A 14,756-nucleotide genomic window follows, 5' to 3' on the forward strand; every position below is an offset into this window, starting at 1 on the left:
GTATTTTTGTATAGAGAAGCGGTGTAATAAGTTGGATAAAATGATTTCACCTGAATTCGAAGATGCAAGACAATCTATGAATACCACGATGAAAAGTGTTGTATAGGCGACTTGGTAAAATATAGGAAGGTTTTTGGAACTTTATCACGTTAAACAAGTATATACGGACTTAAGTACGTCTGGGCCGAATCTTAAATACCCACCAACACGAAACAAAAAATATAATTGTTTCCGTAGAAAAATCTTCGTCAGGTTACTTGAAAATACATATACAGAATTTCAGGTAGATTTGATGACAGATACTCTGCCAAGCAAACATAAATACCAACATGGAAATCGGGAGACAACACATGGAAGCTATACCAAATCATGGACCGATCCACACCATATGCGATACCCCTATTTATGCGAAGACTCCAAATATTTCCAGATTTTTAATTTCAGGTAAATCGGATAAAAATTGGGTTGTCTAGAAGCCCAAGAAGTCAAATCGGGAGATCGGTCTATATGGGGGCTATACCAAAACATGGAGCGATACACGCCATTTTAGACACACCTATTTGTGGTTCTAAAATACCTCTAGATTTTCAATTTCAGGCAAATCGGTTTTTTATGGACTCAAAATACCTCTAGATTTCCAATTTCAGGTAAATCGGATAAAAATGTCGGTGTCTAGAAGCCCAAGAAGTCAAATCAGGAGATCGGTCTATATGGGGGCTATACCAAAACATCAACCGATACGCACCATTTTAGACACATCTATTTTTGGTTCTAAAATACCTCTAGATTTTCAATTTCAGGCAAATCGGTTAAAAACTACGGCTTCTAAAAGCCCAAAAAGTAAACTCGGGAGATCGGTCTATATGGGGGCTGTACCAAAACATGGACCGATATACAACCATTTTAGACACACCTATGTATGGTCCCAATATACCTCTAGATTTCCAATTTCAGGCAAATCTTTTAAAAACTAGGGCTTCTAGAAGGCCAAAAAGTAAAATCGGGAGATCGGTCTATACCCTGCCAGCATTTCAAACTTCCATTTCATCCTCATCGCTACCACAGACTCGTAAATGTCACCACAACCATCGCGAACTGTGATGGGGGAAGCATATCAAAAAGTACAAAATGTACATGAAAGTATTTTGCCATTACTACTGTTAGAAGAGCTATTTTATTTTTTGTGAAACGCCAAGCGCAACCAGCTTGTTATATTTTATTTAAATAAAAACGAAAATAAAGTTCTGAAAACATATATATTACGCTTAAAATTGTGAAAGGTATATGGTGAACAATTTTCGACTTTCCAAATAGAATAAAGTGATCGTTTTCCAGGCACGCTGTCTCCATCGAAAATAAACAAACTGGCTGATAGACGCTGCAATATGTAACTTGCTACTTAAAACTCAACATCATTGTTTTATTAATGCAAAAAATTATGTTAAATGTGATGAGATAAACCGAAAAATGTTATATTTATAAGAAATTATAAATGTTTAATCAAATCAATAAACATCTACACAATCGTGTTTTACTTGACCACAATGATTCTTCTACAATTATCTTAAAATGCACTTTTTCTGATAGTTTGCAGGGGTTCTTATTGGCGTCCTTCGAAATTGATCTAAATAGGCACCTAATAATTGCACTGATGAGAAACTTTTTCGTAGTAACTTGGCGTGGTACAACTTCTCAATAGTGACGGCGCTTTTCCGACGAGTTTTTGATGTCGTATATGATTGTTTTCGACGTAGTGGGGATTCTCGGAAGCGCCCCCAAATTCAAAAAATGTTGGCAGGGTATGGGGGCTATACCAAAACATGGACCGATATACATCATTTTAGACACACCTATTTATGGTCCCAATATACCTCTAGATTTCCAATTTCAGACAAATCGGATAAAAACTACAGTTTCTAGAATTCCAAGAAGTAAAGTCGGAAGTTCGCTCTATATGGTGGCTACACCAAAACATGGACCGATATAGCTCATATTCGAACTTGGTCTGCGTGCAGACAGAAGACGAATATGTGTCAAACAATTACAACAGACATACAGGTATAAAAAGAAACATACATCTAGAAGTCTTTAAGAGAACAACACAAGAATAACGACATCGTCTGACGCATAGACCTTATAATACATAGATGATCCACTATTCTCTTTAAAAAAAATGTGTCCGTTCCAAAAATTAATTTTCTGACATTTTGTTTTGATTTTTTCGTAAAGAGTCAGTCCCAAACATTAATTTTCGCGCATTTGCTTTTGTGCTGTTCGTAAAGAGCAATTCTGCTCAACATTAAATTTCGTATTTTCGCGGTTTTGGTCACAATTTTTTGTTCAAATATGAACTTTTAATATATTAATTTATTTATAAATCCTCTGGTGCATCATAAACGCTCTAATTTTGTGTAAAATTGGCAAACTACAAAAAGGAAAACGAAAGAGAATGTAAGCGTGCTCTTATTGTTCTCGTTTATTCTTAATCCATAGACCTTATAATACATAGATGATCCACTATTCTCTTTAAAAAAAATGTGTCCGTTCCAAAAATTAATTTTCTGGGCTTCTAGAAGGCCAAAAAGTAAAATCGGGAGATCGGTCTATATGGGGGCTATACCAAAACATGGACCGATATACATAATTTTAGACACACCTATTTATGGTCCCAATATACCTCTAGATTTCCAATTTCAGACAAATCGGATAAAAACTACAGTTTCTAGAATTCCAAGAAGTAAAGTCGGAAGTTCGCTCTATATGGTGGCTACACCAAAACATGGACCGATATAGCTCATATTCGAACTTGGTCTGCGTGCAGACAGAAGACGAATATGTGTCAAACAATTACAACAGACATACAGGTATAAAAAGAACCATACATCTAGAAGTCTTTAAGAGAACAACACAAGAATAACGACATCGTCTGACGCATAGACCTTATAATACATAGATGATCCACTATTCTCTTTAAAAAAAATGTGTCCGTTCCAAAAATTAACCCATTAACGCCCAAGCGAAATTTTTTTTCGATTTTTTTCACCAAATTTCGTATACTAGGGTAATTTGTTCCAAAAACTTCAAATCTGGCATCAGATTTTTTCTTAGAATTTTAGTTCTTGAGATATAGGGTGTTCGAATAATCGAACACTGGACAGTATTTAGCATTTTTTTACCAAGTATGTAATAAAACATTATTATGATTTTTTTTAGAAGAATTTTATTATATTTTAGCTCAATTTAAAAAAGATAATGTAATATAAGCTAATTATTTATCTTATTTGTGATCTATTTCAAAACAATATGTATGAAGTGGAAAATTACATCGCTTACATAAAAAAGAAGCTGGTTTATGGCAATCGACTTTTTTTTTGTTTTCTGCGATTTTCGCAATGAGATGATTTATTTTTCAATTTATTCAAAGCAGCAATATTTGTTAGCTTTTCTTGTCCATTTAGGCGTACCAAATAATGACAACTTTTTATATACTTCTTCAGCGCTCGGAGGAACTTCAACACGTCTGCGTTTGGACGAATGGGTGATACCGGCAGATGTGGAAGCACCTACGTCAATGGTTTGTTGTTCCTTTTCATTTGGTATGTCCACTGTAACGTACTCTCTGGTGGCTAAATTCAATTCTTCTACTTCGTAAACCCCAGCACAAATCACTTCGACACCGGTCTTTTGTAAAACATTTTATTAGTTTCTTAAATCTATAAAATAATATGCTACATGTGCTAACCTTTTGTTTTATAATAATATCACCATATAAATCTTCCTAATCCGTAACTTCGCCAACATTTTCTGGAGGCAAAATACAAATAGTAGAAATTTCACTTTCATCATCACTCCAATCATGAATAATTGCTGCTAATTCATCGCCAGTTATTACTCGATTCGACATTTTTTCCCACTACAAATTACACTTTTATTATACCCTCCACCATAGGATGGGGGTATATTAACTTTGTCATTCCGTTTGTAACACATCGAAATATTGCTCTAAGACCCCATAAAGTATATATATTCTGGGTCGTGGTGAAATTCTGAGTCGATCTGAGCATGTCCGTCCGTCCGTCCGTCTGTTGAAATCACGCTAACTTCCGAACGAAACAAGCTATCGACTTCAAACTTGGCACAAGTAGTTGTTATTGATGTAGGTCGGATGGGATTGCAATGGGCCATATCGGTCCACTTTTACATGTAGCCCCCATATAAACGGACGCCCAAATTTGGCTTGCGATTGCTCTAAGAGAAGCAAATTTCATCCGATCCGGCTGAAATTTGGTACATAGTGTTAGTATATGGTCTCTAACAGCCATGCAAAAATTGGTTCACATCGGTCCATAATTACATATAGCCCCCATATAAACCGATCCCCCGATTTGGCTTGCGGAGCCTCTAAGAGAAGCAAATTTCATCCGATCCGGCTGAAATTTGGTACGTGGTGGTAGTATATGATATTTAACAACCATGCCAAAAGTGGTCCATATCAGTCCATAATCATATATAGCCCCCATATAAATGGATCTCGAGATTTGGTTTTGGAGCCTCTTGGAGGAGCAAATTTCATCCGAGTCAGTTGAAATTTGGTACATTGTGCTAGTATATGGCCGTTAACAACCATGTCTAACTAGGTCCATATCGGTCTATAGTTATATATAGAAAACGATGTTAAGAAGTTTTAAGATATCACAACCCAAGTAATTGGATTGTGGATGACAGTCTTTCGTAGAAGTTTCTACGCAAATCATGGTGGAGGGTACATAAGATTCGGCCTGGCCGAACTTACGGCCGTATATACTTGTTTAAATTAAATTTCACCTTTTCTGCTAGTTGATTCTTACGATCGCAATAGAAACCAAAACACTTGTTCACTTACTTCTTTTTCTATAATACCGTTACGAAATTCAGCTCTTTCTGTCATAAACGTTAATATTTGACATTTTACATTCTTAACATAGAAGAATAACAGAACAAACTGATTAATATAATCTAGAAGCAACCGCCAAAAAAGAATAAAGCTAACGAAAATCATAAACAAAACTTAGAACACAAGATGCTAAATAGTGCCCAGTGTTCGATTAATCTAACACTCGCATATATCAATAGATTGTTCGTAGATATCAAACATTTTTCGCAACTTAACGATTATTACAAATAATTTAAACAATTTTAAAGAAAACTTCATCATTAATTTTTGAAATTTTGTGGATTTTGGTAGAATTAACTGCCGGACAATATTAGAACAAAAAATAAGATTTTTAAAACGGTGCCAAAAGGGTTAAAATATCCAACTGGACTTGAAAAAAAAAACTGATTCGTATAGCTGAGGTATCAAAATTCAACCTACAGTCAATTAATATTTGTTATATTGTCAAAAATACTACGAAAAAAATCGAGGAAAATGTATTAAAATAGTGTTCGAAAAATCGAACGTTGGGTCAATATGGGTTAATTTTCTGACATTTTGTTTTGATTTTTTCGTAAAGAGTCAGTCCCAAACATTAATTTTCGCGCATTTGCTTTTGTGCTGTTCGTAAAGAGCAATTCTGCTCAAAATTAAATTTCGTATTTTCGCGGTTTTGGTCACAATTTTTTGTTCAAATATGAACTTTTAATATATTAATTTATTTATAAATCCTCTGGTGCATCATAAACGCTCTAATTTTGTGTAAAATTGGCAAACTACAAAAAGGAAAACGAAAGAGAATGTAAGCGTGCTCTTATTGTTCTCGTTTATTCTTAATCCATAGACCTTATAATACATAGATGATCCACTATTCTCTTTAAAAAAAATGTGTCCGTTCCAAAAATTAATTTTCTGACATTTCGTTTTGATTTTTTCGTAAAGAGTAGGCTGTCCATTACATCTCTTTTAAAGAGAACATGTTCTCTTTTTGTGTTCGTATCTTTTTGTTCACTCTCTTTTTTTGGTGCCGTATTTTTATGTCCAACAGTGCTCTTTATGTATTCTATTTCAAAAAAATCCTAGATTGATGGAATTTTATTTATTTAGTAGGAATTCGCCACAATTGTTCGCCACTAATTGTTTACTCGGTTAAATCTGTTGACAAATTAAATGCCGGAACATAATTGCGACGTTTCGAAGTACGGCGTAAAAATTAGAAATATATGTAATTGAACGTACGACGTAAATACGCAAATACGTTGTCGTCGTCAATTTATTTTGTTTATGTTTTAAGAAAATGTGATTGTTTTTGTTTCTTTATTGTTTTATTTTATATTTATTTCGATGTTTCTATCATTAGAAACTATTAATATTTTAATTTTAACATCAATAAAATTATTAATTATTTAATAATTTTTGTTTATTGGAAACTCTTTTTTAGTTAAAATGTTCTCTTTTTTTAAAGCGAAAGTTCTCTTTTGAAAATTATCCATATGGAAACCCTAGTAAAGAGTCAGTCCCAAACATTAAGTTTCGCGCATTTGCTTTTGTGTTGTTGGTATTTTCGCGGTGTTGGTCACAATTTTTTGTTCAAATATGAACTTTTAATATATTAATTTATTTATAAATCCTCTGGTGCATCATAAACGTTCTAATTTGGTGTAAAATTGGCAAACTACAAAAAGGAAAACGAAAGAGAATGTAAACGTGCTTTTATTTTTCTCGTTTATTCTTAATCTTCGGAACTGTCAAACATAGTTTGACACCCATGGCTCATCTATGCATTATAAGGTCTATGAACAACACAAAAGCAAATGCGCGCAAATTAATGTTTGGGACTGACTCTTTACGAAAAAATCAAAACGAAATGTCAGAAAATTAATTTTTGGAACGGACATATTTTTTTTAAAGAGAATAGTGGATCATCTATGTATTATAAGGTCTATGATATTCTATAATCTATGTTTGAAAGCTGCAAAGTTTTTCAATTCAATTCAATTTGAAATAATAATTTTTTCTTTAATTTAATATTTGTCATTTAGCTATTTTTTAATGAATTTAGCTATATTTTCATCAACAGCAGACTAAGATTATGCAAATCTCAAATAAAAGCCGTTTACATGATTCAACACTCCATATAAATAATAATTTTTTCTTTAATTTAATATTTGTCATTTAGCTATTTTTTAATGAATTTAGCTATATTCTATTATAAATTTCGTTTGCTCTAGCTATTCATGGTCATCAACATCAGAATAAGATTATGCAAATCTCAAATAAAAGCCGTTTACATGATTCAACACTCCATATTCTAAACCAATATCAAAAGCCCAAAAAGCTTTACAATGACATCTTAAACTTAAATCTCAAATCTACCTAGAATGATAAAGTTGACCTTGGAAGCATTTTCAAAGGACATTCAATTGAAGATCATATAAATATCTTGATTAATTCAATGGAAATTGTTTTGATGGCATTTCGAAGAGTTTCTGAGAATAATTTTTGGATTTATCAGTATAATAACCCTTCCACTAACCACCCATTGGAATATAAACAGACCGCATACCCACAGATGACTTTGAATTCACCTCTGCCGGATTTAAATTAATAAATTTAAACAGAGTATAATCTAAGACACTGGAACAAGACGTAATATTTCTACATAAATATTAACGTACCTGTGTCACACTTATTTGTAAATTAAATGCTTGTATAAATGAACTCACAACGGACTACTTTTATTGGAATGTTATTAAAGAATGAAGAGTACGAACTTATGTTGTACACAATACGGTTGCCATATGGTAGTAATTTAGTGGCACATGGCGGGCTCACACATCTTGATAAATCATCCAATCACGTAAAGAAACTGTTGATCAGAGAATGAAGCCGCCGAGCCGCGCCGCTGATTTTAACCGCCGCCGACCTATTTTTGCCAGTCGAATCCGCCGCCGAATATGTCGACTCATCTCGACTCAAATGTAGCCGCCAATTAATCAAAAATATTTAATAAAAACATAAAAATTTATTTATAATTGTATTTTCTGTCAAAATTTTAGACTATCGATCCACAATCATTCAATATCAAGATTCTATAATAATTTCGCAAAAAGCTTGCTCAAAAGATATGAATGGTATGTAAATTTGATTGTAAGATTGGTTGTAATACCCACCTTAAGGTGGGTATTAAGTTCGAGTTTAGCCGCTAAAATTGCTATTTTTTCACGATTACTTTTCTTAATTAATCCACTTTAAGGAATACATACTTTGTGAAAATTTGCTTTGGGCTATTCACCATCAAGTTATAATAAAATTTACTTTTCTTTAACAATCCATTTTAAGGAATACAATATGAGCAGCCATATAGTTAAATGCTATACTAAGAAAAAGACAATAATTTGAGTTGGAAAAGTCTTGTTCATAAAGGGTGATTTGTTAAGAGCTTGATAACTTTTTTTTTTTAAAAAAACGCATAAAATTTGCAAAATCTCATCGGTTCTTTATTTGAAACGTTAGATTGGTCCATGACATTTACTTTTTGAAGATAATTTCATTTAAATGTTGACCGCGGCTGCGTCTTAGGTGGTCCATTCGGAAAGTCCAATTTTGGGCAACTTTTTCGAGCATTTCGGCCGGAATAGCCCGAATTTCTTCGGAAATGTTGTCTTCCAAAGCTGGAATAGTTGGTGGCTTATTTCTGTAGACTTTAGACTTGACGTAGCCCCACAAAAAATAGTCTAAAGGCGTCAAATCGCATGATCTTGGTGGCCAACTTACCGGTCCATTTCTTGAGATGAATTGTTCTCCGAAGTTTTCCCTCAAAATGGCCATAGAATCGCGAGCTGTGTGGCATGTAGCGCCATCTTGTTGAAACCACATGTCAACCAAGTTCAGTTCTTCCATTTTTGGCAACAAAAAGTTTGTTAGCATCGAACGATAGCGATCGCCATTCACCGTAACGTTGCGTCCAACAGCATCTTTGAAAAAATACGGTCCAATGATTCCACCAGCGTACAAACCACACCAAACAGTGCATTTTTCGGGATGCATGGGCAGTTCTTGAACGGCTTCTGGTTGCTCTTCACTCCAAATGCGGCAATTTTGCTTATTTACGTAGCCATTCAACCAGAAATGAGCCTCATCGCTGAACAAAATTTGTCGATAAAAAAGCGGATTTTCTGCCACTGATTTTGGTAATAAAATTCAATGATTTGCAAGCGTTGCTCGTTAGTAAGTCTATTCATGATGAAATGTCAAAGCATACTGAGCATCTTTCTCTTTGACACCATGTCTGAAATCCCACGTGATCTGTCAAATACTAATGCATGAAAATCCTAACCTCAAAAGAATCACCCTTTATATACTTGCAGCGAATGGGGGAATGGACGAAAAACGAAAAAACTGAACTGCCGAAATTTGTGAAGACAATAAAAAAATTGAGGTAAGGTAAGGTGGGAGCCACCGTGGTGCAATGGTTAGCATGTTCACCTTTCATACATAAGGACGTGGGTTCAACCCCAGTTTTGACCGAACGCCAAAAAGTTTTTCAGCGGTGGATTATCTGTTTTCAAGCTTATCTAAGTGGTTTCACCGCAATGTGCAAGGTCGTTGGGACACTTCTATAAAAAGTAGGTCCCTTGTTATTGAGCTAAACCTATAATCGGGGCAGCACCCAGTCATACGAGAGAAGCTTGACCACTGTGATATCAAAATGTACTGAATAGTGTAAGTGACCCTGAAAATATCGGGCTGCCACCAGGGCTGTGGAGTCGGAGTCTGAAGATTTTGCTGGAGTCGGAGCCGGAGTCGTATAAATTTTGCTCGACTCCGACGAAATAAAATTTGAAAAACACTTCATATCTTTGTAACAAAAGAAATATTTCGACAAATTAGATTCGATTGGGGCTTTTATGTTAATCGAACAACGAAGTACTGGATTTCAGGTCATTCAAAGTGTATTTATATGGGTGAAATTTCACGGTGATATAAAGAGTAGGTTTTACTAGAATATGGCCTGAATTGATCAATTGTATAGTCCCTATTTAACATATTAAACTATCAATTTTTAAGCCTATAACATATATACTCGTTATAAAGGTAACATTTTAAGGCAATATAGCAGTAGAGCCTAACGTTCTGAATTTTTTGCAGGCATGTTGAATTCGAAGATGGGTCATACCGAACAATTTTGTGATATAGCACCTACATATAAACCCATCTTCGATTTGTTTTAAGAAATTTTTCCAGTCTAAAATTTTCAAAAGATTTGTCAGAAATTTTGAGTTATTTGATATCCATTAATAAATGCGGAAATTTCCCGTCGGCCCAGATTTTGTATTTGGAGATAATTATTTGAGAAATCTCCATGTATACCCGATGTCCTTGGAAGCTGTAATTTTTTTGGGAGAAAGTTTGTTTCATCAATGTCACTCGAAATTCTTTATATTAAATTAATAGCCTCTAATGTCCATAACTGATACAACATTTATAAATCGATGTTTCACCATTTTACTTCTATAGAAACAATATTCGTAACTGTCCAGCTATTCCTGTCATCTGTTGTATGGTTGTGGTTATTTAAAATTCCGCCCGTCCTAATTTTTGATAGTTTATGTTTGTTTTATATATCCGACACATTACATTTTTTAACATCTTAACTTTCTATCTGATTAGCCCGATATTTTGATTTTTGTGTATTTTTCTTTTTTATATAGATTTATTTTTTATAAAATGCCTATATAGACCAATACCAGGATTTTACTTCTTAAAAATCTGGAAGCCTAATTATTTTTTGAAATTTTGTGTTTTTATAAATTCATATTCTGGAGATTGTTGTTATCTACCCATATTTTGATGTGGTCTCAATATAGTCTTGTGTCGTGTTTGTCGTCGAGTCGTATCAAAAATTAAAATTAGAGTTCTTTTGGACATATAAAGACATAAAGGAAAATAGAATACTTATATCGGTCTATTTTTGGAACACTACACCTTAAAATTACAATTGGAATACTGTTAAAATGGGATTTAGGTACACTGAAAAAACAGTGAACCCACCAGGCAGAAAACTTTCGGTTAATTTTAGAAAATTTTGAATATTTGTAGAAAATTTTAAACAAACAGTATTACAAACGTTGGCATCACGCCGATGTCATAAAAATAAGTAAATATTTTTCGACAAATTCGAGAAAATTTATTAGACATAACTAAGTTTTTTCACTTGTTAAAGAAAATTTTGTATTTTGAAGGAAAAACTTAGAGTTCAAAATTGCAAGAATGTCTTTAGTGACATACGAAGTTCATGATGGACGCATTTTTGGTAAAATTTACAAATTTAAAGAAATTCTGAACTATTTTGTGGAAAACACGAATTTAGTTAATCTTTATGATTCATTTGAGTATATTTTTTTCCTCGGTTTTAGTTAATTTAACGAAAGTAAACAAAAAATTATTAGAGTAAAGGAAACTTTCTCCAAACATAATAATTCCGTGAGCTAAAACAAAGTTAAATTGGCTTTAGTGAAATAGAGAGTTCACTTTTTTTTGAGTGTACACCACCTGGAGTCGACTCCGGAGTCGGAGTCGAGGCTAATAAGAAATGCTGGAGACGGAGCCGGGGTCGAACAAAATTTACTCGACTACACAGCCCTGGCTGCCACTATACCTAACCTAACCTAAGGTGACAGCCGTTTCACTTGTTCGCTTGTCCACCAGATCATTGTGGCCACATCCATCACAGAGATCCCGATCTTAATACAAATTAATGAATCAATAGCGAAACATTTCAAAGAAAGATAAAAGCAAAACGGTGTTACAACAACAGGAAAAAGTTTCAATGTGTGACAGTACTCGTACGTTAAACATATCTATTGACTTACATTTTCGTATGTAAATTCAATAAGTTTGCGTATTCGGCAATAAAAAGGCAAAAAACGACAGTATCATAAATGTATATGGGGGACTAACTTTCGTCTGTTGGGAAACATCTCTAGCGAAATATATATGTGGAAATAAAAGGGAAAATCTCAATAAAATGAATGTTAAATATATATGGGATTTTAAAATTGTCGTAGGTATATTTTTCTATAAAATGTAGTAGCGTGTATTTAAGTTGTTAAAATGTGTAATAACACTATAATAATGACCTGATGTCATAACTTACATTTCCAATCTACTTAGAAAAAACTAAATGTATATAAAATTAGATTTGCAAATGCAAAAGAGTGAACAAGAATCGAACCCACGTTCCCGGTGAACTGGGATCGATGAAAAAATAGCGTATATTTAAGTAGTAAAAATGTGATGATAACTTCTTGAAATTTCCAATTTTCTTAAAAAACCTATATTTATATAAAATTAGGCTTGCAAAAAAGTAAACAAGATTAGAACCCGCGTTCCTAGTCACTTGCGTTTGACGTTCTAACCACTAGCCCATCGACCAACGACGATTTTTCATGTTAACTTTATATATACTACACAAAGTTGCTTTCACAATGCTAGCCTCTTGTACAGCTCTGTGAAGCCATGTTAAAGTTGTCTATATTAAGCAAAGCTTATTTCACAATGCTCTACAAAAAGCTTTCATATTGATTTCGAAAAGCCTAAAAGTATGCAAATAATACTAAAAGCAAGAAAATCACTTGAATTAAAAGCAGGTGCAGGGAAATAATTTAACCATTTGTTGATTTCAAGTCTTTCCTAAATATGTTTGTGATAATTGGTTAAGGATAAAAAGCGCTACTTGTTGATGTTACTTTCGACGACAATAATTCTCGCATGTTTTTTTCTTAAAAGTTTTGTATATATACGATTTGAAAACGTTGCAATGTACACCCATTGGTAATAGTGTTCTGTTGAAGTGCTATTCCAAAGGGAGTAGTGCGTAGAGTTTGACTCGCTTGCAGTCTGCCATTCTGTCGATTGGTGATTCTGGTGATGCGGCAAGTTCTATGGGCTAATCTGGTGAGGAGAATGAATATAAGTGGCTTCTGTTGAAGTTGATGTTCAAAAGTGGAAGAGTGGAATATAGGCTTTAATGGGGAACAGCGAATTCTGTTGAAATTGCTGTCCCAAGATTTGTGATAGGCTTTAGTGGGGAAACAGCAAATTCTGTCGAAATTGCTGTCCCAAGGTGAGTGATGGTGTTATGGCAGGCATAAATACCGAGGTAGTAGTAGTTAGTATAGATAGTAGTGTAGCTTAAGTGCATTTCTGTTGAAATTGTGCTAGGGCTGGTGGAAGCGAAATTAGGGGATTCCAACAAAGATAGAGAAAGTGTGTAGTTAGAAGAAGAAGAACAGTAACAAGTAAGTAGCAAGAAAAAAGGGTAGGAACTGTAGAGAAGAGGAATAGGTAAGAGAAGTGGGAGTAGAGGAAAAGGTGTAGGGGGGGGGTAAATAGAGAGAGATGGATTGGGGCTGGGGGCCGGGATCCCCCCGCAAAGAAAAGGAGGTAAAAAAGAAGCATTTTGCAGTGACGGGCCGACCGGCCCGTCACTGCAAAATGCTTCTTTTTTACCTCCTTTTCTTTCCCATCTTACACAGCTAAATACCAATGACGACTTGTACAAATTCTACCGGCCGGCATTTCTTTCTTTTTCACCGCCTTTTTTCATCTTCAAAAGCTAAATACCTATAATGACTTGTACAAATTCCACTATTTTTGTTATTGTTAACAATAAAATGTTTATGACAATTTGGACAATTTTCATTTTATTTTGATGAAAGTTGAAGCGTCTGAGTTTATCTGTAGGACATTTCGTCCGGATAAACTTATACGAACGCAGCATTACGAAATTTGGTGTAGAGGAATTTCATTGCACACAGAAGAATGATATAAAATTTGGGAAAAAATGGGTTGGCATTTTTTATCGAGGTACTACCATCACCACCAAACATTTTTTTATCTCCTTAGTCATTTTTACAACCAGAAGTGCTACCCATCACCACAAAAAGGTGAAATGACGATTTTATGGCGTTTGTTGTTGCATGGCCACGTGGAAATTATTGTTTCTTGAAATAACACAATAAATAACAAGCGATAACATGTGTTCATTGAACTTCAATGTTTAATATTTAAAAAGGATTCTATATTGACAATAAAAACATTCAGAAACATGAAAAAAGGTACCAGAGGTACTACCATCACCACCAAACATTTTTTTATCTCCTTAGTCATTTTTACAACCAGAAGTGCTACCCATCACCACAAAAAGGTGAAATGACGATTTTATGGCGTTTGTTGTTGCATGGCCACGTGGAAATTATTGTTTCTTGAAATAACACAATAAATAACAAGCGATAACATGTGTTCATTGAACTTCAATGTTTAATATTTAAAAAGGATTCTATATTGACAATAAAAACATTCAGAAACATGAAAAAAGGTAACATGAAAATAAGAAACAACCACCGTCTTCACAATCTGAGCTTTTAGCCACTCCACCAACCGACTACCTAAAATTGTCTCATTCACCATCATTGCCACGTAAAGAAACTAGTAGAAAATAAAACATATATCAAAATATTCACACTCAAAAACGCCCTCCTCTCTATATGAGCTTCAACCCACTCCACAAACCGACTACGTAAAATTGTCTCACAATCATTGCCATAATGAAATAGAAAATAAAACATGCATCAAAATATTCAAACTCAAAAACACCCTCTTCTCTATATGAGCTTCTACCCACTCCACAAACCGACTACGTAAAATTGTCTCACAATCATTGCCATAAACAAATAATAGAATCTAAAACTCGCATAAAAACATTCAAACTCACAACCATTGTTTTCTCTATATTGGCTTCTAGCTACTCCACAAACCCATTCATGTTGGTCAATCCATT

At 34.1% G+C, this 14,756-nt stretch overlaps 2 long non-coding RNA genes across 2 annotated transcripts; both read left to right on the forward strand.

Moving 5' to 3' along the window:
* The first annotated feature begins 21 nt into the window (after window positions 1-21).
* LOC142228421 (uncharacterized) lies at window positions 22-1,545 on the forward strand. Its single transcript, XR_012720162.1, has 2 exons — window positions 22-1,280; window positions 1,336-1,545. It is a non-coding gene; the product is annotated as an uncharacterized LOC142228421 (long non-coding RNA).
* Window positions 1,546-2,635: 1,090 nt separating this feature from the next.
* Window positions 2,636-7,940, forward strand: LOC142228414 (uncharacterized). The gene is made up of 2 exons (XR_012720156.1): window positions 2,636-2,864; window positions 7,144-7,940. It is a non-coding gene; the product is annotated as an uncharacterized LOC142228414 (long non-coding RNA).
* Window positions 7,941-14,756: the final 6,816 nt, after the last annotated feature.

This window comes from Haematobia irritans, chromosome 1 (genome assembly GCF_050003625.1).
Source record: "Haematobia irritans isolate KBUSLIRL chromosome 1, ASM5000362v1, whole genome shotgun sequence".
Lineage (NCBI taxonomy): Eukaryota > Metazoa > Arthropoda > Insecta > Diptera > Muscidae > Haematobia > Haematobia irritans.